Source organism: Staurois parvus, unplaced genomic scaffold (assembly GCF_062004578.1).
Source record: "Staurois parvus isolate SC_StPar_1 unplaced genomic scaffold, SC_StPar_1.0 ptg000264l, whole genome shotgun sequence".
Lineage (NCBI taxonomy): Eukaryota > Metazoa > Chordata > Amphibia > Anura > Ranidae > Staurois > Staurois parvus.
In genome coordinates, this window is record NW_028318060.1 from 5,783,083 (window position 1) to 5,808,459 (window position 25,377).

Consider the following 25,377-nt stretch of genomic DNA (forward strand, 5'->3'; position numbering starts at 1 on the left):
AAGTGCATTGTACAGCAGGCACATATCAGGAATATGAAATGTTGGGTTTACATATTCGTTAATTATTTATGAAAATCCAGACCTATAGACATAAGAAGCCAAGCATGGTGACTGCAGATTGGAGTCATTTAAAAGTTTGGAACTGTAATCTGTAGCTTTGAAAACAGCTGCTACGCTATACAGTATTAATTTTGTCCTGGGTGCTAGATGTCTGCAATTGTACTCCACTTACTGCAGCATACATCCAAGAGATAACATTACTTAAAGTATTTCAATGTATTTATAGTCCAGTGCAGCAGCCAGGATTAGATGAAGGATAGGGCCTGTATGAACATTTGTTCCTGTGTAAGTACTTACACTGCATGCATTTAAGAAAAAATACAATTGATTAATAATTACAGAGCTGCATTAATGTGTGTCTTATATTTTAATGTATTTCAGCTTTAACAACACAAGCACAGCACAGTGTTGTATAGAAGCATTCCTGTAAAAGAGATCCAGTAATAAAAGTGGCAACAGGTAGAGGAATTGGCAAAACGATCAGAAACAGAAGGTGCATTTAACCGCTTTCCCGTCACCCTATAGCAAAAATACTGCTACAGGGCGGCAGGGCTGCGCAAAATCATGTATATATCTGTGATTTTCCATTTCCGGGTAGGGGGCGCATTTGGCAGCCTCAGCTGTCAATCAGCGGGTCTCGGCTGGTGATTCCCAGCTGGCACCTGGCGATCGCCGAGTATCACTGACAGGGGAGAGGTCTGTATGTAAACAATACAGATCTCTCCCTTGTCAGCTCCTGCACACTGCTTTGTAGCAGAGCAATACAAAGCAGTGTGCTTACACAGTGAAACACACACACAGCACACAGTTAACCCTTTGATCGCCCCAGATGTTAACCCCTTTTTACCCAGTGTCATTAGTACAGTGTCAGTGCATTTTATTAGCACTGATCACTATATTAATGTCACTGGAGGTCAGTGGCAATTAGTCAGTGTCATTTAGTGTCAGAATGCCGGCCTTAGTACCGCAGTCCCACTATAAGTTGCTGATCGCCACCATTGGTAGTAAAAAAAATTCCAGTATACATACCGCCATTGGTAAATGCTATAATTTTCATGTAAACCAATTCATTTACATGTATCGAGATTTTTAGCAAACACATGTAGCAGAATACATTTTAGCCAAATTTTTAACGAAATTAGATTTTTTATTTTTTTTTACTGGACATGTTTAATAGCAAAAAGTCAAAATATTGGTTTTTTTTCTCAAAATTGTCGGGATTTTTTTGTTTATAGCACAAAAAATTAAAAATGCAGAGGCAATCAAATACCACCAAAAGAAAGCTCCATTTGTGGGAAAAATAGGATATAAATTTCATTGAGGTGCAGCCTTGCATGACCGCGCAATTGTCAGTTAAAGTAATGCAGCGCTGTATCACAAAAATTGGCCTTGTCAGGAAGGGGGGTACATCCTCTGGAGGGCAAGTGGTTAACTTGAACGTTACTAAACAGGTGCAGAGTAGGATTAAAGTATATGTGAAACCTCACCTTGTAAAAACACCCATTCAGTTTATAATAGAAATTAAAGTTAAAACGTGTGTATATAAAACATTATAAATACCTTTCCCTTTTTTAAAAGTGATTACATGAACTCTGTTCTCAACTAAATGGCTGTGCAGAGGGGGGGGGGGGGGCATTTGATCACAAGTCTGATTGTTGGAGATCAGGCTGAGTTCCCAGTAGAAAACTGTCCACGCTCTGCTATCATCATAGTGTGGTCAGTTTTTAATAGGAAAGCAGATATTTCACACAAAGGAAGTAATACAAAGAGAACAGGATATTTTTTTAAACTAGTACATGGTACAGCAGGTACATATCAGGAATATGAAATGTTGGGTTTACATTCTTTAACAATTTAAACAGGGCTAACATGGCAAAAAGGCTATGCATACAGTATATAACAATGCTAAACCAATTATGAAGCTGTACAACCAGGAACATTTAAGACTCAATAAGGACACTAGGTGGAAGTAGGGTCTCTATAAGTCCCTGTAGCCACAGATACTAGAGAATGACCACTATTTCAGTAAACAGTAAAATATCTAAACAGCTACTTGCGCTTAGCCCTTACAACTGCATCATTCACCGTGCAGTCCAAGGTAGATCCAGCTACACAGGCAATCAGCTGTCAGAAGCACTCCTGATCTATCACATTTTCTGGTATCATATCGTTTTAGCTGTGATACATTCACCCTGCCTGTCTACCTGCAAGGTGATTGATGTGGACAGTCTCTGGGTGGAGACCAAACCTGATTTAAGCCAGCCAAACCTGCAGTCTCATGCTTGTGATATTACGTTAGTAAAACGTGCTGCAAGCTCCTTGTCTGTCCATCCTGCTCTGCTGTTTGGATTCCCTCGTTGACGATTTCATATTGAATATCAACTACTTTCTGAACTCTCCCTGCCTTTTGACTACGGATCTGACTCTGACTATCCTAAACCTTACATACATTGTACCTGGATTGTCATTGAACCACTCTGTCTGTCTGCCAACCGCAAGTATCTGTTTTCTGTGCTCAGTTTACACCTGCCACAATCTGGTAGTCAGGCACTATAGCATTGTGTATAAGTCTTGGAGGCAACTGAGTACCGGTAGGCCTGCTTGCCTTATGGGAAAGGGGACTGCTATAGGTAAAAAACACAGAAGCTAGTTATAATGTCTGGCCACCTGTGTTATTGATAAGCGTGACATCAGTTGGAAGGATCTCTTGGCTTGTGCCACAGGTGAGTGACTAAAGGAGTCCCAGGGCTGGTACCACAGGTGGGCAGCTGGAGATGCAGGTCCACCCTACCTGAAGCACAGCAATTGGAGCAGTGATTCTTGCAGTGACTGCATTTTTCCATAGAAGCTGCATGCTATTGGACTACTGTGCGGCTGTCTGAATGCCAGGAGTAACAGTGGAGGATCATACACCTGGCTGTAGATTATATGTCCAGCCACCTCTGCCTCATTAGGTGTGGTCCTTCTGAGGTGCATTGGGTGGGAAACAGGGAAACTTAAATTTCCTGGCTGTGGCCAGAAGCACATGGACATGTGGGAACTCAAGATATTGTTGAAAAAAGAGTTCAAGAAGGAGAATCCTGCACCTTGACATGGTGAGCCAAAGAGCACTCTGCTAAAAATGTATAAAGCAAATCATTATTAGCTTATTTTGTCACATGCTTTTGACATGGTTACCAGGAATTTCTCCTACAGTAACAAATGGAGCACTGTAAAACAATTAAATAAATGCTATAAATGTAGAAGATACACTTCAAGTTGCAAAAGGGGTGGAGAATATATCTGCTTGAAAATTCACTGCACCTGGATGTGAAGAATTGCATCTGTCAAGATGACAGTATTGCCCAAACTGTTATATTACATCAGATCCTTACCTATTCTGGTGCTATTAGCGGTGATTCAAGAGTTTCAAGAAAACATTTAAACTATATTTGGGGATCTAAGGGCAGTAGGCTGGCCCGAGCTACTATGTATGCTTCCAAAGACTTGGGGGGGTCTGGGGATCCCAGACTTTTGAAAATATTATGTAGCAGTGCAACTAAAACAATTGTGTCAGATGCTTTTTTAACCATTACAGGCCTGATTGAGTATCTCTGGAAGCCCAGGCTTGCTCCCTGCTCCCTATCGATAGGGTGCTCAGGGTCCCTTCCAAATACTGTAAAGCCATCTGCCCTACACTCTCTCACACAGTAAATCTGTGGGAAACCTCTAGCAAAAGGTGGCCTCTCTCTGCTCCCCCCATACACATGTTGCCCCTCTCTTTAACAACCCTTTATTTCCACCAGGACTACAGTCCTTTCAATTTGGCTGGTGGCAGAAAAAAGGCCTCTATCTTATAGAACACTTCTTTGAAAGGAAGGGTAGATGTCCCCCCCACATATTTTGTGCAGGATCTAGGGATGTCTGCATCTGAGAGTGTCAGCAAATCCAGCACTATCTCTGCTTACTACAGAAAGGAGCTCCAATTTAACTGAGAAGTCAATATTTGAAAATAGGTGTAAGAGACTCTCCAGCTTGGATACATGTTGATGTTATACAGAGCATTTTTCACCCCCTCATTCAACTTTCTTACCAGATTGCATGGGAAAGGGACCTGAACATAGCCCCTGAGACAGAGGATTGGCGGGCTTGGAACACTTGTATATACAAGAGCAGTATGAATATAGCCTTGGTGGAAGCAGGTATACACTAGATGAACCTAGTACCTGAACAACTAGGAAAAATGTACCCGGACACTTTTTCCTCCCATTTCTGGAGTTGTGGTAAGGAGCAGACAACCCTTCACATTTGGTGGACTTGTCCTAAGTTCGGGCGTTTCTGGGTGTGGGTCCATTCAGTTTATTCTGTAACCATGGTCAATATTGTCAAAGATGCCCGGATAGCATTGTTAAATGAACTGGTTGAAAATATCGCTAGACACGCACAAACTCTGATCTATTTTATCTTTATCTATTTTATCTTTTTGGTGGCCAAAAACGCAATAGCCTCTGTGTGGAAAAGTCTATTGATGTATCTGAACCTGGACCTGGATTATGCTTCAAAAAAGTTGGTGAGCATCTTACAGGATAAACAACCACTATTTGGAAAAAAATGGAACCCCTGGCTCTCCAGTTTACATACCTAGAGGTGATCTCCTTGACTAGATGACATTGGACTCCTGGATCTCTGGACATACACTTCCTGTCTCCCTTCTTCCCCCTCTCTCTGTTTCTTTTCCTGCTTTTGCTCTTTTGAGACTCTTTCCAAATTGCTCTTGATAATAATGCCAGGTCCTGTATCCCAACTTCTGGTCTCATCAGTTGTTTACTATAAGTGTTACATCACGGTATGGAATCTGTCATAACTTGGAATCTGCATTGTTAATAGTATTACTGATGGGAATATCCTGGGCTTGTACCCCTGGGTTAGTCCCTTGCTACTGGATGGCTCGAAAAAGGCTCATACTGGATTGTGTGGTGGAAAGACAGGTGCAGGCTGGTTTGTCTCTTCTGCAAAGGGCCCCAGATGGTCTTCATTGTAGTTCATTAATCTGTTATTCTTTTTATATGCATGTCTTCTTTTCATGTCTTCTATTGTATATTGGTATCCTTTGATATTACTGTATGCCTTTGGCATTCTTGATAGTCTCAACAATGTAAAAACACATACAGTGTTGTATTACCCTATTTTGTAAAACTAATAAATAAAACAATGAAACAGAAGATTCACTGCACCCTCAACACTTTTGATTCTTTGTGCCTCCCATTGTAATTCAATTAAATGCACCCTATCTTTCATTGCTACAAGAGTACAACAAACTGCAGGTAAAGGATCTATGTACTAGTAATTCGTTTTATTCTCTCTCTGTCAAAATGTAAATGTTGGCATAGTCTAAGACTGTGAGACCCCCACAGTTGATAACTCAATATCAGGAACATGATACCCTCATCAGGCTAGACATGCTGCCTGGCTGATTTGCTCAAAAATTAAACCTGATTCAGCCACTACATCTAAGGACGGTTACTCCACAATATCTTATGTTTTTATTATTTGGTTTAGCTATCCTTTAACTACTCATACCCTTTTTGTGGTGATGTGTACCTGTTCATATGACAGTGCACATTGGTATCTTGCTGTGTGCAAACCAATACCGCTCACATTTTTCTTTAACTTTGGAGTTGGTCCATGACTGTACAAGGAATTACATTTTGCAGCTTTAAAAGAAAGAGATGGAATCATTTAGGGTCATTCATTCAAATTGAAACATGATGTATAGACCAAGGCCATGCAAGCATTCATGCCTTTAATGTGAAGTATGCAATTTTTTCTCCGATAAAGCTCTTCAGTGGTTCCTACTGAGTTCCACAATGGGATGATACTGATGTATATTTTTTAGTATATTTTATAGTTAGGAATTTATAAGTATGCAAAGCTATGTATGATCCTATTCTTAGCATACATGAGAGTGTCTCATACAAATTACGAGCATAGTTGAGGCGATTAGACAGGCTCAAACTGGCTGCAGAAAGGCTGAGTATAGTCTTTGTTTCTTGTACAGTGCTATGGATTAACCTAATGTATCATGCAAAGGATTTCCAGATGTCTCATTTGCAAATCACTGCACAATGCAAAATAGAAATAGGCAGTTATGAATTGTAAGTTATCAGTAATGTAATTAAAACATGAAATTCATTCAAAAATTACTAATAGCCTAAAATGAAATGGGTCTGTTCAAATGGAAGAAAATAACTCTGGTCTGTAAGAGTTAAAAGGCAAAATTGCAACTGTGCTGTGTTTCAGTTCTGGTCCTCTTCTCTTAAATGTTAACAAACTGATTAAACAACAGACATCCCTGTTATTTCAATGTTTCACAGTCAGGAATTTAGTATGAAAGGAAGCATTTATTTGTACTCAGACTCAGACTCAGACAACCATGGCAGCAGACATATAAAGGAAACCTATCTTCCAAAAATGGAGCCTGTCATTGCTGATTTCCTGCTGAAGATGCCAGCTTCCTGGCTGTCTCTGAATCCAGGACTGTTCAAGTCACTCACCAGAAATAAGCATGCAGCAGGGGAAGTCAAAGTGCATTGAGGACACGTAATCTGCATCTTCTGGGATAATAACTTAGAAACCACAGAAGTCTAAGAATCAGCATGATAAGTGGCATTTTCAGAAAGAGAGGTAATGGCGGCTCCTGTATCTCTTTTAGTATACGGTAGGTTTCTTTTCATTTAGAAAGCCAAAAGTGTCAAGTTTTCTAGATTGTAATAAGAATCATCAGCAGATGTGCACACTGTTTTTGTATCACATGTTGGAAGAGGTTTTATATGGGAGAAAAACAAAGTATGATTACCACGGGATATATCCTTTTTCTCCTATAAAGAAAGTCCTATGAGAAGATTGTTGGCCAGAAGCCAATGTGTAACAAACACATAAAATATAAAAGAGACTGCTTATCTTCATTGCTCAATTCACCAAAATTAAAAGATAACTTTACTTTCAAACATCTAAATTTGCCTCTCAACCTTTTTAACAAAGAGGAACTCTTAAATAAACTTTCCAGTCTCGGGGAACCCTTTCTAAAAATAACAATATCTAGAACTCATGATACATTAGTGTGATTGTCAGTGGGAAAAATATTCCTTACACTTGTGGTCTTTGGGAAGAATTACCCCCATATAGATAGCTATAAGGATCAGTAATGTCAGTGGGAAGGTAGCTTGGAGGCAGAAATTTCTCATTGCTCAAGGAACCTCTATCAACCTCTGGAGGAATCCTAGGGTTCCATGGTACCCTGGTTGGAAAACCATATCTAAACCATAACAGCCCCTTGTTACATATATATTCCCTGGTACATACTTCATGGCAACAGGCAGTCCAGACAAGGAGCCAGGACCTTTGCAGTTTCCTATAGTCCACAGGCTTGGAGGAGGATATCCCCAATCAGCAATGCCCACTAGCACACATATGCCACACAGCATAGCCTCTAGAACTTAGACTGAGTTTCTTGCTGACCTAAGGCATGTAAGGCTAGGTTCACACCTATACAGTTTGCGTTTGATCCATTTCTGCGGTGCTTTTTGCGGTGCATTTTGCATTTTTGCACATGCATTTGATGCGTTTTTTGCATTTTTTTTCTCTTGTTGCTAAGCAGATTAAAATACAAAGGACAGCAAAAACGCAGCAAAAATGCACTACATGCTTTTCTGCAGCAGTTTCATTGAAGTCTATAGAATCACAAATGCAACTTTTTACGTTTAAAAATGTCCCTGACCCTTTCCAAAAAACGCACTAGGTGAAAACGCAGAGATGTGAACGTGTCCCATAGGAAATCATGTTAAATGGACTGTAGTGCGTTTCTGGAAAACACTGCAGAAAACAATTAGGTGTGAACCAAGGGTAAGACAAGGGGGTATATCTAGAATGGGAGACCAAAGCACGACTGTTAGGATCTTGTTGATCCAGTTGTTTAAAAGTACACTTTTAAGAAGCCTTTAAAATCACATGGCTTTTTTATTTTGGAAAAGTGATACAAAAGGTAATAACTGTGGGGGATGAACTGATGGAGAAAATGAAAGTACAGTTTTTAGGTAGGGGCAGGATAGGATTCTCTGAAGTACAGGGTTTTCAGTGATTGTCTAAAAGCGGACAGAGTAGAAGATAGCTGAACAGATTGAGGCAGGGAGTTCCATAAGATGAAAGAGGCTCGGGAGACGTCCTGGAGGTGAGCATGGGAGGAGGTGACAAGGGCGCTAGAGAGCAGGAGGTCTTGGGAGGAATGAACAGAATGATTTGGTTGGTATTTTGAGACATGGTTAGTGATAACTCTGCTTTCTTAACATACAATTCCTCCCTCCATGCTGCCAAACAAGCCTACTTTGTCACTCTTATTAATACCTTTTCTACCTTTTCTACCTTTCCAGTTCTCGTCTCTTCTCTACTTTTAACTCTCTACTTTCTCCACCTCCACCTCTACCCAGTAACTCACTCACTGCTTACGAGATTGCAAATCATTTAAAAAACAAGATTGATGCAATTCGTAGGGGCATCTCCACTTCACAGACATCTATCCCACTTAGCATACCTTATACTAAACCTCCCTCAACACTTTCCTCTTTTCACCTTGCTACTACTGAAGAGGTCACTAAAGTTTTCTCAAAAGCCCGTCTCACCACGTGCCCCCTCGATCCTGTCCCCTCTCAACTACTACGGTCACGTTATTCTTCTGTCTTATGCTTCCTCACTTACATCTTCAATCTCTCCCTCTCTAATTGTGCCTTCCCCACCCCTCTAAAGAATGCACAGATCACTCCTATACTTAAAAAGCCCTCCCTGGACCCCACCAACCTGAACAACTTAAGACCAATCTCGCTGCTCCTGTTTACCTCTAAACTCTTAGAATGCTTATTTTACAATCACCTGAACTCCTACCTCACTGACAACAACCTTCTTGACCCTTTAAATTCTGGCTTTCGCTCACTACACTCCACTGAAACTGCCCTACTAAAACTCACTGATGATTTACTAACTGCTAAAACCAATGGCCACTACTCCATACTCTTACTACTTGACCTCTCTGCAGCTTTTGATACTGTTGACCATCCCCTTCTCCTCAAAAAACTCCACTCTCTTTGCCTCCGAGACTCTGCTCTCTCCTGGTTCTCCTCCTACCTATCACAACGCTTCTTCAGCATTACCTATAACTCTGTCTCCTTCTCCTCTCCACTTCCTCTTTCTGTAGGGGTCCCTCTAGGTTCTGTCCTTGGACCCCTTCTCTTCTCCATCTAAACCTCCTCCCTTGGTCATTTGATAAACTCCCATGGCTTTAAGTACCAGCTCTATGATGATGACTTACAAATCTATCTTTCTACTCCTCACCTCACCCCTTCAGTCTCCTCTTGCATTACTAACCTACTAAGTGACATATTAGCATGGATGTCACTCCCCTTCCTCAAACTAAATCTTTCCAAAACAGAGCTCATACTATTCCCTCCAGCCTATGCCCCCCTCCCCTGACTTCTCCATCAAGATCAATAATACAACCATCAGTCTCTCCCCTCATGCCAGGGTACTAGATGTAATCCTGGACTCCCATCTGTCCTTTCAGCCCCAAATCCAATCACTGTCCAAATCTTGTAGACTTCACCTCCGCAACATCTCCAAGATACGCTCGTTCTTAACCTCTGAAATCACTAAGCAACTTATTCACTCTCTTGTTATCTCTCACCTTGACTATTGTAACTCCCTCCTCATTGGCCTACCTAATCACAGGGTATCCCCTCTTCAGTCTATCATGAATGCTGCTGCCAGACTCATCCACCTTACTAACCATTCCATATCTGTCATCCCTCTCTGCCAATCCCGCCACTGGCTTCCCATTGCCCAACTAATAAAATTCAAAACATTAACAATAACATATAAAGCCATTTATAACTCTGCCCCAAATTATATCACCAATCTTGTCTCTAAATATCACCCAAACCATCCTCTCCGCTCCTCCCATGACCTCCTGCTCTCTAGCTCCCTTGTCGCCTCCTCTCATGCTCGTCTCCAGGACCTCTCCAGAGTCTCCCCCCCATCCTCTGGAACTCTCTATCCCAATCTATCTGACTATTGCCTACTCTGCCCACTTTTAGGCGATCTCTGAAAACCTATCTCTTCAGGGAAGCCTATCCTGCCTTCAGCTAATAACAGCATCTTCTATTCCTCCTATCAGTTCATCCCCCACAGTTATTACCTTTTGTACCACCAGCCCCTCCCTCTTAGATTGTAAGCTCCAAGGAGCAGGGCGCTCCTAACCCTCTTGTATTGACCTGTATCATTGCTGTATTGTCTCCCTTTATATTGTAAAGCGCTGAGCAAACTGTTGGCGCTATATAAATCCTTGTAAATATTTTATTATATATTTTCATGTGACAACATTGAAGAAATGATACCTTGCTACAATGTAAAGTAGTGAGTGTACAGCTTGTATAACAGTGTAAATTTGCTGTCCCCTCAAAATAACTTAACACACAGCCGTTAATGTCTAAACCGCTGGCAACAAAAGTGAGTACACTGCTAAGTGAAAATGTCCAAATTGGGCCCAATGAGCCATTTTCCCTCCCAGGTGTCATGTAATTTGTGTTATAAGGTGTGAATGGGGAGCAGGTGTGTTAAATTTGGTGTTATTGCTCTAACTCTCTCATACTGGTCACTGGAAGTTCAACATGGCACCTCATGGCAAAGAACTATCTGAGAATCTGAAAAAAATAATTGTTGCTCTACATAAAGATGGCCTAGGCTATAGGAAGATTTCCAAGACACTGAAACTGAGCTGCAGCATGGTGGTAAACCCCAAAAAGCCTATTATGACCTGGAACCAGATGCTGCCCAGGATTATAAGAAGCTGAAGGCGGAGGTCCTTGAACACCTGGGTGTCACCATTGCAGTCCGGGCTCAACGGGTGCATCAGTAGTATTACAGTACTGACAAGCCACCCCGATCACAAATGTTTGACTTGATACATCTCACCAGGAAGTGGCTCCAGTCAGAGGTGTTGTCAGCCCCTCAGGTTGTGGAGCGTGTGGTCATGGACCGATATCTACGCGCGCTCCCTGCCACTTTGAGGAAGTGGGTCAGCCATGGAGACCCTAAGACTGAAAACAAGCTGGTGGACCTGGTGGAGAGATATACAGCCGCTGTAGGGGTTGAAAAACTACCCCGGAGGATACAGTAAGACTGTTCCAGGGATCAAAGGCTCAGGGAAAAATTACAAGACTATTGTTTCAGATACTGAGACTGTGGGCTCAGGACCTGGAGACTTCCCAAATAGGTCAGGAAGGTCCCTGAGGCCGTTGAGAGGTCTGGGTGCCGCACCTATAAAGTGTTATCGTTGCCATGCATTAGGTCATATTGCTGCAAACTGTTCCTTAAATGATGAACCTATGCAATGTGAAAATGCTTACTTAGAAAAATGCATGTTTTTGCACAGATGGTATGTACTGCAGTATGTCAGGAACACATGGAAAAGCAAATGTGTGTGATTGCAATTGATGAAAAGTCAGTAACAGCTCTGATAGACTCTGGTAGTGTGGTGACCTGTTAGGAATGGACTGGCCAGCAATGGTGGGACTCACCTGCCTTTTGATCTGCAGTACCAGGGCTGGCCAGTGGGTGCTCCCAGCAATCAGAGACTCAACCTTTCAGCCAGCTAAACACCTGGAACTGATGATGCTGGGGTATTTAAGGGATGGCCAGACCCACAGACTCTGCCTTGGTGTTGTGTTTCTCTTGGCCCTGTATCCTGTTCCTGCTCTCTGTTCCTGTCTGATTCTCTGCTACCTGTCCTGATCCCTGGCTTGTGACCCTGACCATCTCTCTGCTTGACCCTCTGTACTACGCTGCTTGCTACCTGCTGAACCTGGCCTGTGACCCCGACCATTCTCTGCTTGCTCCCCCTGTACCTACCTGCCCTATTGATATTGACCCGGCCTGCCTGACGACGCTTGCTTGTATATACTGTTATCTGTGGGTGGTTTGGTTTGGTTTGTTTGCACTGTGTTATGTTTTAGTATTGCACTGCGTTTATGTTTGTATTGTTAGTGTTAATAAATTGTATTGTTTATCACATATCTGAAGTCTGCGTTTCCCTGCATCAGTCACACACCTCTGGTCATACCTGGGAGCCCTGACATTACACCAAGGCCAATCCTGACCAGAAGTGGCTGCACAGGGAAGCCATCTTGGCTTGTTGATGGGAAGGATGGATCTGGATGAGGTTGTGTATTTATATCTGCTAGTGTTTGATGACAGGGAGTATGCTTATCAGACTCTGAAGGAGTATACCCGGGATGAACTGCTAGAATGTATACGGCTCGCTCATGTTCTAGTAGATCAGGGCACAGAGTTCTCTGAGGTGCAGCCTTTGATAGAAGTTTGTGCTGAGTTGGTTTCATCTGGTTCCCCCGAATGCAGGGATGAATTTTTGCCACCATTTAGTGCAGACCAGGTAGAGTCCCTGGTGTGGTTATTAGAGGATGATGTGGGTTACTTTCTGGAGCGTTATTCCACATGTTCACCACAGACACTAAGAGATTGTATAAACGCAGTACAGTCATTGACCAGACAGGCTTTGTGTAAGCTCAGCTTTGTTCAACCCATACTGCAGACATGGACAGATTTGTTGCACCCAGCCTCAGTCAGCTTACAAAAACCCAGTCCTGCTTCTAATCTATTTCCTCAAAACTCTACTCCTGCATTCCCAACAGCTCCTCCTGCCCTGCTATCTACCGCATGTCAGTACCCTGTTCCCACTCGCTGCACCTATCCTGCCTTTAACCCTGTAAAAGAGCCCTCTGTAGCAACCGCTCCCTCTCCTGTTCCATCCTCCAGTTCTTCTCTGTCTCCAGCTGCTCCATTCGTTTGCAGACCTGCGTTTACTTGCAGTGCTCCAGTAGTTAAAACCAGAAAAAAGCGAAAATTCTTTCCAACCAATACCATCCTGCCAGTATCCAAACCGGTGAGCCTGCCTTCCGTGGTTCAGCCTGAAGCCTCTCTTCAGCCTGATGCCTGTACGCAGCCTGATGCCTCTCTTCAGCCTGATGCCTCTACTCGGCCTGAAGCCTCTACTCGGCCTGAAGCCTCTACTCGGCCTGATGCCTCTACTCGGCCTGATGCCTCTACTCGGCCTGAAGCCTCTACTCGGCCTGATGCCTCTACTCGGCCTGAAGCCTCTACTCGGCCTGAAGCCTCTACTCGGCCTGAAGCCTCTACTCGGCCTGAAGCCTCTACTCGGCCTGAAGCCTCTACTTGGCCTGATGCCTCTACCCAGCATGATGAACTGATCCAGCCTGACGATCCTATTAGGCCAGTTGACTCGATGCCCGCTGTTGATCCAGATGATCCGGTACCTGATCCGGTGCCCGCTGTCGAGCCAAATGACCTGATGCCTGGTGACCCAGTGCCCGCTGTCATATCTGGTGACCCGATGCCCGCTGTCGAGCCAGACAATCCGGTACCTGATGACCCGGTGCTCACTGTCGTGCCTGTTGACTCGGAGCCCACTGCCTTGCCAGATGACGCGGTGCCCGCTGTCAAGCCAAATGACCTGATGCCTGGTGACCCAGTGCCCGCTGTCCAGCCAGACGATCCAATGTCTGACCCAGTGCCCGCGGTCATACCAGTTGACTCGGAGCCCACTGCCTTGCCAGATGACGCGGTGCCCGCTGTCGAGCCAAATGACCTGATGCCTGGTGACCCGATGCCCGCTGTCCAGCCAGACGATCCAATGTCTGACCCAATGCCAGCGGTCATCCCAGTTGACTCGGAGCCCACGGTTGTGCCTGGTGACTCGGTGCCCGCCGCCCCGCCTGGGGGCCTGAGACCTGTCGCTCCTCCTGGGGGTCCGGCGCCCGCCGCTCCGCCTGAGGGCCCGAGACCTGTCGCTCCATCTGGGGGTCCGGCGCCCGCCGCTCCGCCTGAGGGCCCGAGACCTGTCGCTCCGCCTGGGGGTCCGGCGCCCGCCGCTCCGCCTGAGGGCCCGAGACCTGTCGCTCCGCCTGGGGGTCCGGCGCCCGCCGCTCCGCCTGAGGGCCCGAGACCTGTCGCTCCATCTGGGGGTCCGGCGCCCGCCGCTCCGCCTGAGGGCCCGAGACCTGTCGCTCCGCCTGGGGGTCCGGCGCCCGCCGCCCCGCCTGGGGGCACGATGCCTGTCGCCCCGCCTGGGGGCACGATGCCTGTCGCCCCGCCTGGGGGCACGATGCCTGTCGCCCCGATGCCTGTCGCCCCGCCTGGGGGCACGATGCCTGTCGCCCCGCCTGGGGGCACGATGCCTGTCGCCCCGCCTGGGGGCACGATGCCTGTCGCCCCGCCTGGGGGCCCGATGCCTGTCGCCCCTCCTGGGGGCCCGGCGCCCGCCGCCCCGCCCGGGGGCCCGACGCCCGGTGCCTGCTGCTCCGCCCGGGGGCCCGGTGCCTGCTGCTCCGCCCGGGGGCCCGGTGCCTGCTGCTCCGCCCGGGGGCCCGCTGCCTGCTGCTCCGCCCGGGGGCCCGGAGTCCTGCCCGATGTGCCTCTGCCCGGAGTCCTGCCCGATGTGCCTCTGCCCGGAGTCCTGCCCGATGTGCCTCTGCCCGGAGTCCTGCCCGATGTGCCTCTGCCCGATGTGCCTCTGCCCGATGTGCCTCTGCCCGATGTGCCTCTGCCCGATGTGCCTCTGCCCGATGTGCCTCTGCCCGGTGTGCCTCTGCTCGGAGTCCTGCCCGATGTGCCTCTGCCCGATGTGCCTCTGCCCGGTGTGCCTCTGCTCGATGTGCCTCTGCTCGATGTGCCTCTGCCCGGAGTCCTGCCCGATGTGCCTCTGCCCGATGTGCCTCTGCCCGGAGTCCAGCCCGGTGTGCCTCTGCCCGGAGTCCAGCCCGGTGTGCCTCTGCCCGGAGTCCAGCCCGGTGTGCCTCTGCCCGGAGTCCAGCCCGGTGTGCCTCTGCCCGGAGTCCAGCCCGGTGTGCCTCTGCCCGGAGTCCAGCCCGGTGTGCCTCTGCCCGGAGTCCAGCCCGGTGTGCCTCTGCCCGGAGTCCAGCCCGGTGTGCCTCTGCCCGGAGTCCAGCCCGGTGTGCCAGTCTTTGATATCCCGCCAGTTACCAGACCCGGGCGGTGGAACATTTTGCCCAGCTAGGACTGTTTGGAGCGTCCTGAGGCCGCTCCTTGGGGGGGGGGTACTGTTAGGAATGGACTGGCCAGCAATGGTGGGACTCATCTGCCTTTTGATCTGCAGTACCAGGGCTGGCCAGTGGGTGCTCCCAGCAATCAGAGACTCAACCTTTCAGCCAGCTAAACACCTGGAACTGATGATGCTGGGGTATTTAAGGGATGGCCAGACCCACAGACTCTGCCTTGGTGTTGTGTTTCTCTTGGCCCTGTATCCTGTTCCTGCTCTCTGTTCCTGTCTGATTCTCTGCTACCTGTCCTGATCCCTGGCTTGTGACCCTGACCATCTCTCTGCTTGACCCTCTGTACTACGCTGCTTGCTACCTGCTGAACCTGGCCTGTGACCCCGACCATTCTCTGCTTGCTCCCCCTGTACCTACCTGCCCTATTGATATTGACCCGGCCTGCCTGACGACGCTTGCTTGTATATACTGTTATCTGTGGGTGGTTGGTTTGGTTTGTTTGCACTGTGTTATGTTTTAGTATTGCACTGCGTTTATGTTTGTATTGTTAGTGTTAATAAATTGTATTGTTTATCACATATCTGAAGTCTGCGTTTCCCTGCATCAGTCACACACCTCTGGTCATACCTGGGAGCCCTGACATGACCTTAGTCATAGGTGATTTTGGAAACCCGGCAAGGTTACACCCTAGCACTATTGGGGTTATTTGTATACATGGTGATACGTGTAATTACCAGATGGCTATGGTTGAGATTGACACTCCCTGGGGCCCTGTGACACATTCAGTGGGAGTGGTACCCTCACTGCTTCATGACGCCATAGTGGGGAGAGATTTTCCCCATTTCTGAAGGTTGTGGGACAAGGAGAGGAGTCAGGAGGGCTGAGCTCCCCCTGCTGGGGAAACACCTGAACTTACTCCTGACCCTTTTGACTGCACAGTGGAAGTGGAAACTGTTGGTGTGTCCAAGGAAGGGGTAGATCCTTTCTCTTTAATGGCTGGGGAGCAGGAGGAGCTGGATTCCAACCCAGATATTGAGGATACTGAACAAGAGATTATCTCTGGCTCTAATGAGAGTGGATAGAATGTGGTGTCTGACCTAGAGATCAGAAAAGAGGATTTTGTACGGAACAACTGAAAAATTCCACACTTAATAAAGCACGAGAAAAGATTAAAATGATGAACCGAGAACTGGTTGAAAATGATTTAGGGTGTCTTTTCCCTACATGGCTCTTAAAAATAACTTGCTATATCAAGTGGTAAAGCAAGGGGAGGCGGTTGTAGATCAGTTAGTGGTCCCCAAACCCTTTCACCGGATGGTACTAGATTTAGCCCATGGGCATATAATGGGTGGACACCTAGGTATAGAGAAAACTAAGGAGAGGATAACTCAGAGATTCTTTTGGCCAGGTTTACATGCAGATGTCAAAGAGTATTGGGAGTCATGCCCAGAATCAGTATTTTGCACCTTCGCTCCATTTTCGCAGTCCACTGGTACCTTTACCCATAATTGAAGTACCTATTGAAAGTGGGTATGGATCTAGTGGTTCCAGTAGTAAAGTGTGCCCAGGGCCATCAACACATACTGGTGATACTGGACTATGCCACCCGGTATCCTGAAGCCATTCCCTTGCGTAAATCCTCTACTAAGACTATTGCCAGAGAGCTTGTCCGGGTGTTTAGTCGTGTAGGTATTTCAAAAGAGATATTAACTGATCAGGGCACGCCATTTATGTCCAAAGTCATGAAAGAATTATGCAAGTTGTTTAAAATCTCCCATCTCTGTAACCCAGTCTACCACCCCCAAACCGATGGGCTTGTGGAGAGATTTAACAAGATGCTTAAGAATATGTTATAAAAGGTGGTGGACAAAGATGGGAGAAATTGGGATTTTTTTGTTACCGTACCTCATGTTTGCTATATGAGAAGTACCTCAGGCGTCTACAGGGTATTCGCCTTTTGAACCACTGTATGGTAGACATCCCAGGGGGTTGCTAGATGTCACAAAAGAAACATGGGAGGGAGAGACCATGCCCTATAGAAGCATCATCGAGCATATCTCACAGATACAGGATAGAATCACAGCTGTCATGCCACTTGTACGGGAACATATGGAGCAAGCCCAGGAGGCCCAGAGAAGGGTTTATAACGGGTGTGCCAGGATCCGTACCTTCAACCCTGGGGATAGAGTGCTGGTGCTAGTCCCCACTATGGAAAGTAAATTCCTTGCAAAGTGGCAAGGTCCCTTTGAAATTAGGGAGAAAGTAGGTGAAGTAAACTATAAAGTTTACCAGCCAGGGAAAAGGAACCTTGAGCAAATATATCACGTTAATCTCTTAAAACCTTGGAAGGACAGAGACAGTTTACTGGCAGTACCAAGCCCCCAAAAGGACGTGGTCCCCATGGCCCCTCAGGTACCTATAACTGAAACCTTGTCAGTAGCCCAACAAAACTACGTTAAGTAGTTTGTGAGAAAGTATGGAGATTTTTTCTCTCACCTACCTGGACTAACCACAGTAATACAGTATGACATAGTTACCCAGCCAGGTGTCCGTGTAAATGTAAAGCCCTATAGAATACCCGAGGCCAGGCGGGAAGCAGTGGCAAATGAAATAAAGAACATGTTAGAGTTGGGAGTGATCGAGGAATCTCACAGTGAGTGGTCAAGTCCCATAGTGTTGGTCCCAAAGCCAGATGGAACATTTAGATTGTATAATGATTTCAGGAAATTGAACAGTGTGTCTAAATTTGATGTGTACCCGATGCCTTGGGTGGATGAGCTCATTGATAGGTTGGGAACGGCTCGATACATAACTACATTAGATTTGACTAAAGGCTATTGGCAGATACCCCTAACGGAATCTGCAAAAGAAAAGACAGCATTCTTTACCCCAAGGGGTCCTTCCAGTATAAGCGGATGCCGTTTGGTTTGCATGGTGCTCCTGCCTCATTCCAGAGACTGATGGACAGAACATTAAGACCACATCGCCAATATGCAGCTGCCTATTTGGACGATATCATCATCCACAGTCCAGACTGGGAGTCTCATTTGTCCCGCTTGCAATCGGTAGTAAATTCGCTTAGGAAAGCAGGTCTTACCGCCAATCCCAAAAAGTGTGCCATAGGTTTAGAGGAGGCCAAATATCTTGGCTACATTATTGGTCAAGGACTCATTAGACCTCAGATCAATAAAATTGAGGCAATTCAAAAGAGGTCCCAACCTATAAATAAACAAGTCCAGGCATTTCTTGGGATCACAGGCTACTACAGGCATTTTATACCCAATTTTGCCACCATTGCAGCCCCACTAACAGATCTGACAAAAGGTAGGGGTCGGTCATGATTGAGTGGAATCCTGAGGTGGAGAAAGCATTTCAATGGTTGAAACAAGCTCTCTGTGCTCAACCTGTGCTTGTGACCGAAGATTTCACAACAGACTTTGTGGTACAGACTGATGCCTCTGATGTGGGGCTCGGTGCTGTACTGTCCCATATCAGAGAAGGGGAGGAGCACCCCGTGGTCTTCCTGAGTAGGAAGCTTAATAAACATGAGAAAAATTATGCAATTGTTGCAAAAGAATGTTTGCCATCAAATGGGCCTTGGAAGCCCTAAAATATTACCTGTTGATCATGCCCAGCTCAAGTGGATGTGCGATAACAAGGAGAAAAATAGTCGAGTGACAAGGTGGCTTCTTGCGCTACAAGTATTCAGATTTACAGTGGAGCACAGAGCGGGGAAATTTCAGAATAATGTAGATGCCCTTTCCTGTATCAATTGCCTGGTTGGGACTGTTGCTCAGCCGCAGTGGCTTGAGCAGAGGGGGGATATGTGACAGTATGAAAGGCGAGGTGATCGATGGACGCTATGTGTCACCTCACATGAGATCATATCTGGGAGATTAAGGTGGAGTCCACTCCGGGTTTTCTGGGCCACTATGGCAGAGGTGGTTCCAGACCAGATTTTGTGGTCCACTGATGACCACCAGCAGGTGGTATAAATAAGGCAGGGCTGGAGCAAGAAGTTGCTCTAGGCCTGGGACTCAGAGAGTCATAGCTGAGTGAGCTGTGGATGAAAGTTTGTGTTATACAAGCAAGGAAAAGGTTTGCTTACCGGTTTCGTTTTTGTTGGTGACAGGGAGAAGCCCTTCACCTTTGAGAGAGGAATCTACGGTGTTTAGTTAGTACCTGGATGGCGAGGATTTATTTTCTGTTTTGATGCTTGCAACCTTGTAAATAAAACTGACCACAAGTCAGATTTTACGAAAGCCCTGCTTTTTGATCTACCTTTTTCACAGGGAAGGTGATTCCCCCCCCCCAACTGAGCTAACCCCCAATATATATATATATATATATATATATATATAATTTGTAATTCAATTACAGTTTTAACTATTTTAAATCTTAACATGATTTTGTGCCTACAATATTTTGAAATTCTGTTTGAGCATGGCTCAAGACTTTCCTGCAAGCACTGTGTGTCTCCTAAGGCTGCCCTGAGCTGCTCTGTTCATAACTGCCACTTGCAATCAAGTCAGTCCAGCATTCATTTCTGTGCACATAGGAGTTCTGAAGTGAATTGCTGCCAAACCAGCAAGATTTTAAATCCTTGCAAGAGAAGAAAAAAAGAGAACAAAAAAGAATAAGAGACAGAAAATCAAAGGTGAACTCAAGATTAACTCAAACAATGTAAATAATACAAAAGAGTCAGAAGTTCCATGGTATAATATTTGTGTTGTTAGCTAAAAACTATAAAGAGACATAGGATATGGTGTTTCAATTGCCTGTGCATGGCTTTTGCATTTGTCTTTTTATCCTCTGTGTTAGTTTAGCAACTGTGATTATTAAAATGACACTAAACTCTGTTTTAAAATTACAAAAAGAATTCAACTTAAACATGTGTTCTTAACTCAAAAAAAGTACTTCCTATTGCTCTCAGCCTCCTCCAAATCTCCAATTTCTTTTTTTTTTTTTTTTTTTTTTTTGGTGCTGTGATCTGAGTTTTTCACCCTTCTTTACTGTCTAACACTGGAGTATATGTGAACTGCTGATCGGTGCTTGTCAGCTTTCTCTAGATACACTATGGCCTCTTCCTTTATAGTGAGGAGCTAGCTTATTTTAAAAAAACTTAATTTGACCTTCTAAGCCTACTGGCTGTAGTTAAAAGGCCTTACAGTGCATTAAAGTCTGTTTTTTATGTTCTCCCAAGTGAATCTGCACATAAATTCACTGGGATTGTGAATCTCAAACCCACAGGATTTGTTCCAAACCCATGATAGCCATAAATCTGAATCATATCCCTACACACCTACAAATATACATGAAAATGAAAAGAAACATCTAATGTGTGTAAACCTGGATTCTGAAAGAACTAGGTCCAGTATATTCAGGTGGATACATCTTTACAGCAAAACACTATGCATAATATTTAATTCATCATTCTGCTTTGTAGGATTTCCCCACCAACCTGAACTGAGAAATACTCAGATACGCATTCTGTGCAGAGTGGATAATGCAACTGAAAATAACAGATAATGGCATATTTGTTGAAGCACTGCCAAAAAGGGTCCCAGGTAGAAAACTTTCTGAGCACTCTGTTTTCTCTATGATTCATCCTCTGTAAGCAAGGAAGAAGCAGCCAAAGAGTTAGAACCCTTCCACAGTTCCAGAACCTTTTAATGAAACCTGCATTGTGGCAATGTAGGATACAGAGATACAATACACTGCTTTCATAAAGTGCCTATACTTCATTTTTAACATGCTGGACGTCTTGCCCCATGAGAACAATACCTGCTCTAGTAGCTAAGCCATTTCTGATTATTGTGTCTAAATCCTCAGCTCTGAATATTTACACACTTTTGCTGTGGAAAACAAAAACTTTTATGAGAGTGAATGTTAGTGAAATAATAAGTAGGGTCTGTTAGATTTGTACTGTGCCCCAGAGCTAATGCCCAGAACACTGTTTGAATGCAAATTACGCAAAGTGTTCTTTATAAAGATACACAATGTGAAGGCATCATGGCTTGTGAAAACCAAGCTGCATTTATTAGTTGGGTTTCAGTGTAGGCTTAGAAATGTGGTTTATTTGGTGAGCTACTACACTCGTCTTTAGACCTGTATTGGGCTGCCATGTAAAACACATTTTATCACACAGGTAAACACAGGAACAGTCTACATTGAATTCATGTCTTTATAGGCGGTTCAGATTAATACAGCAAAAGAAATCCTGTACTACTTTTTCTGGATTAATGTAAATTGAAGGTAAAAAACAGTGAATAAAGACCAAATGTTTCCTTTTTTTGATGCAACAGCAGAAAAATACTAATAAATACCCAGGCACTTTATGTTTTCTGTTTCATGAACATGTTTATGCATAAGTAAATGTACATACTGGATATGTGTATTACTGTGTATATAAAATGTCTAACAGCACCTAAAATGAACAATGATGCACATGTTGCTTTTGCTGGTAATATCACAAAGCAAACTATGAGTATTAACTATAAGTAAACAACTAAAATGCCTATGGAGATTTTGCAGGAAAAACTCTTCAATTAAAAACATTAACCAAGACAGGGTACAATGACCTAGTGTGATATGCCATACCTAAAAGATAAGAACAACAAATACTCACAGGTTCTGTTAGACCGAGTCAGTTTGTAGCCATAGCTAACTATAGATCCAAGAAACCAACTGCTTGCTACCAGTGACAGAATACCTTCTTTTGGATACAATTACCTCTTGCAGGATTCATCTCAGGTGTAACAATTACTAAGGCCAATGTCTGCATTGGTCCAGCTTGGACCAATGATCCTATGCATAAATAATACTTGGCCAATGCTCCTGAGAGCTGGAAATCATTGAAGAAGACACATCTACTCCAGTGATTTCCACCAGCTTTTAGGTTTCACACCTGCTGCATTGTGAACACAGAACATTGGTCACTCAGCATTGGCGCCATTCAGAGAATACTTTGCAGAGGAGCAGCCATTCCCAGGCTTGCATGCTATCCCCAGGCTTTGCTTACTAGCGCCTGTAGCCTTCTCACCATGTGGCATGGTAAGCCTGCTTTGATCAGAGACAGTGACTTTTTCACTGTCCCTGCTACCCTGAGAGCCTGTTTGAGAGGAGAGGAACATCTTTGTCTGCTGGGGGACACCCTCACTGACATTGGGGACTGGACCTGAACTGCTGGGGGACAGCTCACACTGATTAAATAGTTACCCTGTCAAATGATTCCTGGTGTTTTATTTCTTTAACGATTACCATTCTCAGATTTGCATCCTACAGGAAACCCACTTGGTGAGCAGTAAAATTCTTATTCCAATTACTCCAGAGGAGTGAGTCTTCTGATACATAAATTTCTCTCCTTTTAGTTGCTGGACCTGGTTTTGGACTTGGGCCATAGATATGTTATTATTCATGCCATTGTCGAAATGGTTATTCTGGGCCTTGATCTACCACCCCAAGCTCTAATTAAGCTATTGAATAATTGTGTGGCATGCCTGACAATCTATTCAGCTAATAACATATTGATTTTGGGTGCGCTGAATAGGTTTCCTGACCCAGATGTGGACAGAATGGCAGCAGATAGTATGGTCCACTCTGATCTTATGGCCTGGGTTGAATCATCTCACCTCATTGATGTTTGGAGTTGGTGGAACCCTTCCAAACTGGCATTTCCATGCCACTCATAAAACCTTTTCCACAATGATCTGGGATTTACAGGGTTCTGTCCTTTCCAGGGTACGGAGAATCACTATTTTACCACAGGGTGAATAACACTGTTCCCCCATTCTTTTGTCTTTGGTTACAATGTACATCCAGGACACTGTCTGTAGAACCATGGAGATTATGTATATCTTGGTTAGCTGATGCGATGGTTGATTTGCTATACAGACAGGATATGTCTGAATATTGGATTCCTACCTCCACTCTCTAATCTGGGAAGATGTCTGGACCTGACAGTTTCCCGACAAAATCTTACAACACATTCTCTGACAAGCTCGTTCCTAGACTCCACTCATTTCTACAATCCCTGGACTCAAGCGCTCTACCTTCATGTTGGAGGAGATAATTTTAGTGACCCCCAAGCCCAACAAGAACCCTGACCTGTGCTCCTCTTACAGACTGATATCAATCTTGAATGTGCATGCCAAAATTCTGATGAAAATTTGGTCTAACTGCTTAAACCTGGTTATATCAGTGTTGATTCATTCAGATCACTCAGGGTTTCTGCCAGGCAGGGGGACAGGCATCAATATCTGTAGGTTGCTCAGTCACATGGCTGTGGTGGCTATGTGCAGTCCCAGGGTAGTGGTCTTCCTAGATGCTGAAAAAGCTTTCAGTTTTGTTGAATGGATCTACCTCTGGGCTGTCCTTCATTCATTTGTTTTTGGTCTTCATTTTATTGCTTGGCTATGTATGCTCTACTTGGCCTCTATGGCCAAGATGTGTAATAGCAATTCTATATCCACCTTCTTTCCTCTGTCTAGGGCAGCGGTTCTCAACCTGTGGGTTGTGACCCCTTTGGGGGTCAAACAACCCTTTCAGAGGTGTCGCCTAAGACCATCGGAAAACACATATTTCCGATGGTCTTAGGAACTGAGACACCGATCCTCTATCCGTCTCCAGGCGAGTCCGCCCACATGCAGATACGCCCACATTTCCCTGGACCGCGATGTGTGGGTGGGATGACATGCCGCCCCTGTCATCTGGCCACACCCCCGGGATCACTCAACAGCTCCGCCTCCTCGCTGGTGATTGGCAGCCAGAACTGTAGCTCAGGAGAGGCACACAGGCAGCCAATCACCAGTGAAGAGGTGGAGCTTGGAGAGGAAGAGCCGAGCGGCAGCGCAAAGATCAAAGAAGATCGAGTGAGGGAGTGGCTGAAGAAGGAAGACAGCTGACCAGTAAGTGTCCGTACCGTGCAGATTGTGCTGCTGCAGCCAGGTATGCTGGCTGTAGATGGGAGAGGGAGAGAACGAGCCCAGGCTGGAGCAGGGGTCAGCAAGGTAAGTATCATTGGTGTCAGTGGGAAAAATAGTGCCCCATCATTGGTGTCACTAATACCAATGATGGGGCACTATTCCTCCCACTGACACCAATGATGGGGCACTATTTCCCCCCCACTGACACCAACAATGAGGCACTATTCCTCCCCCCACTGACACCAACGATGGGGCACTATTCCTCCCCCCACTGACACCAGCGAAGGGCACTATTCCTCCCCCCACTGACACCAACGATGGGACACTATTCCTCCCCCCACTGACACCAGCGAAGGGGCATTATTCCTCCCCCCACTGACACCAACGATGGGGCATTATTCCTCCCCCCACTGACACCAACGATGGGGCACTATTCCTCCCCCCACTGACACCAACGATGGGGCACTATTCCTCCCCCCACTGACACCAACGATGGGGCACTATTGCTCCCCCCACTGACACCAACGATGGGGCAGTATTCCCCCCCCACTGGCACCAACGATTGGGGCACTATCCCCCCCCCCACACTGATACCAATGTTGGGGCACTACTCCCCCCCCCCCCACTGACACCAATGATGGGGCACTATTCCTCCCACTGATACCAATGCAATGATGGGGCACTATTCCTCCCACTGACACCAATGATGGGGCACTATTCCTCCCACTGATACCAACAATGGGACACTATTCCTCCCACTGACATCAGTGATGTGGCACTACTCCTCCCACTGACACCAATGATGTGGCACTACTCCTCCCACTGCAAAATTACAGTTATGAAGTAGCAACGAAAATAATTTTATGGTTGGGGGTCACCACAACATGAGGAACTGTATTAAAGGGTCGCGGCATTAGGAAGGTTGAGAACCACTGGTCTAGGGGGATGAGACAGGATTGCCCCCTTTACCCGAGCCTGATTGCTCATGCCTTGGAACCCCTGGCCATTCAACTTTGTGCATCAGTGAAAGGCATTGAAATGGGTGGGATTTAAGAAAAATTGTCCCTGTATGCTGATAATACTTTCCTGTTTCTTAGTGACACAATCTCCTAACGTCAGGCCAATTTGTGGCTAATTGGCAAGCTTAGTACCTTCTCTAAAATAAAAATTAATTGAGAGAAATTTCTGATCTTCCCGCCTTGCCCTTCACATCCCAGAGAGGCTACAAACACCCCACTTTGCTGCATGGATGGGTTTCAATATCT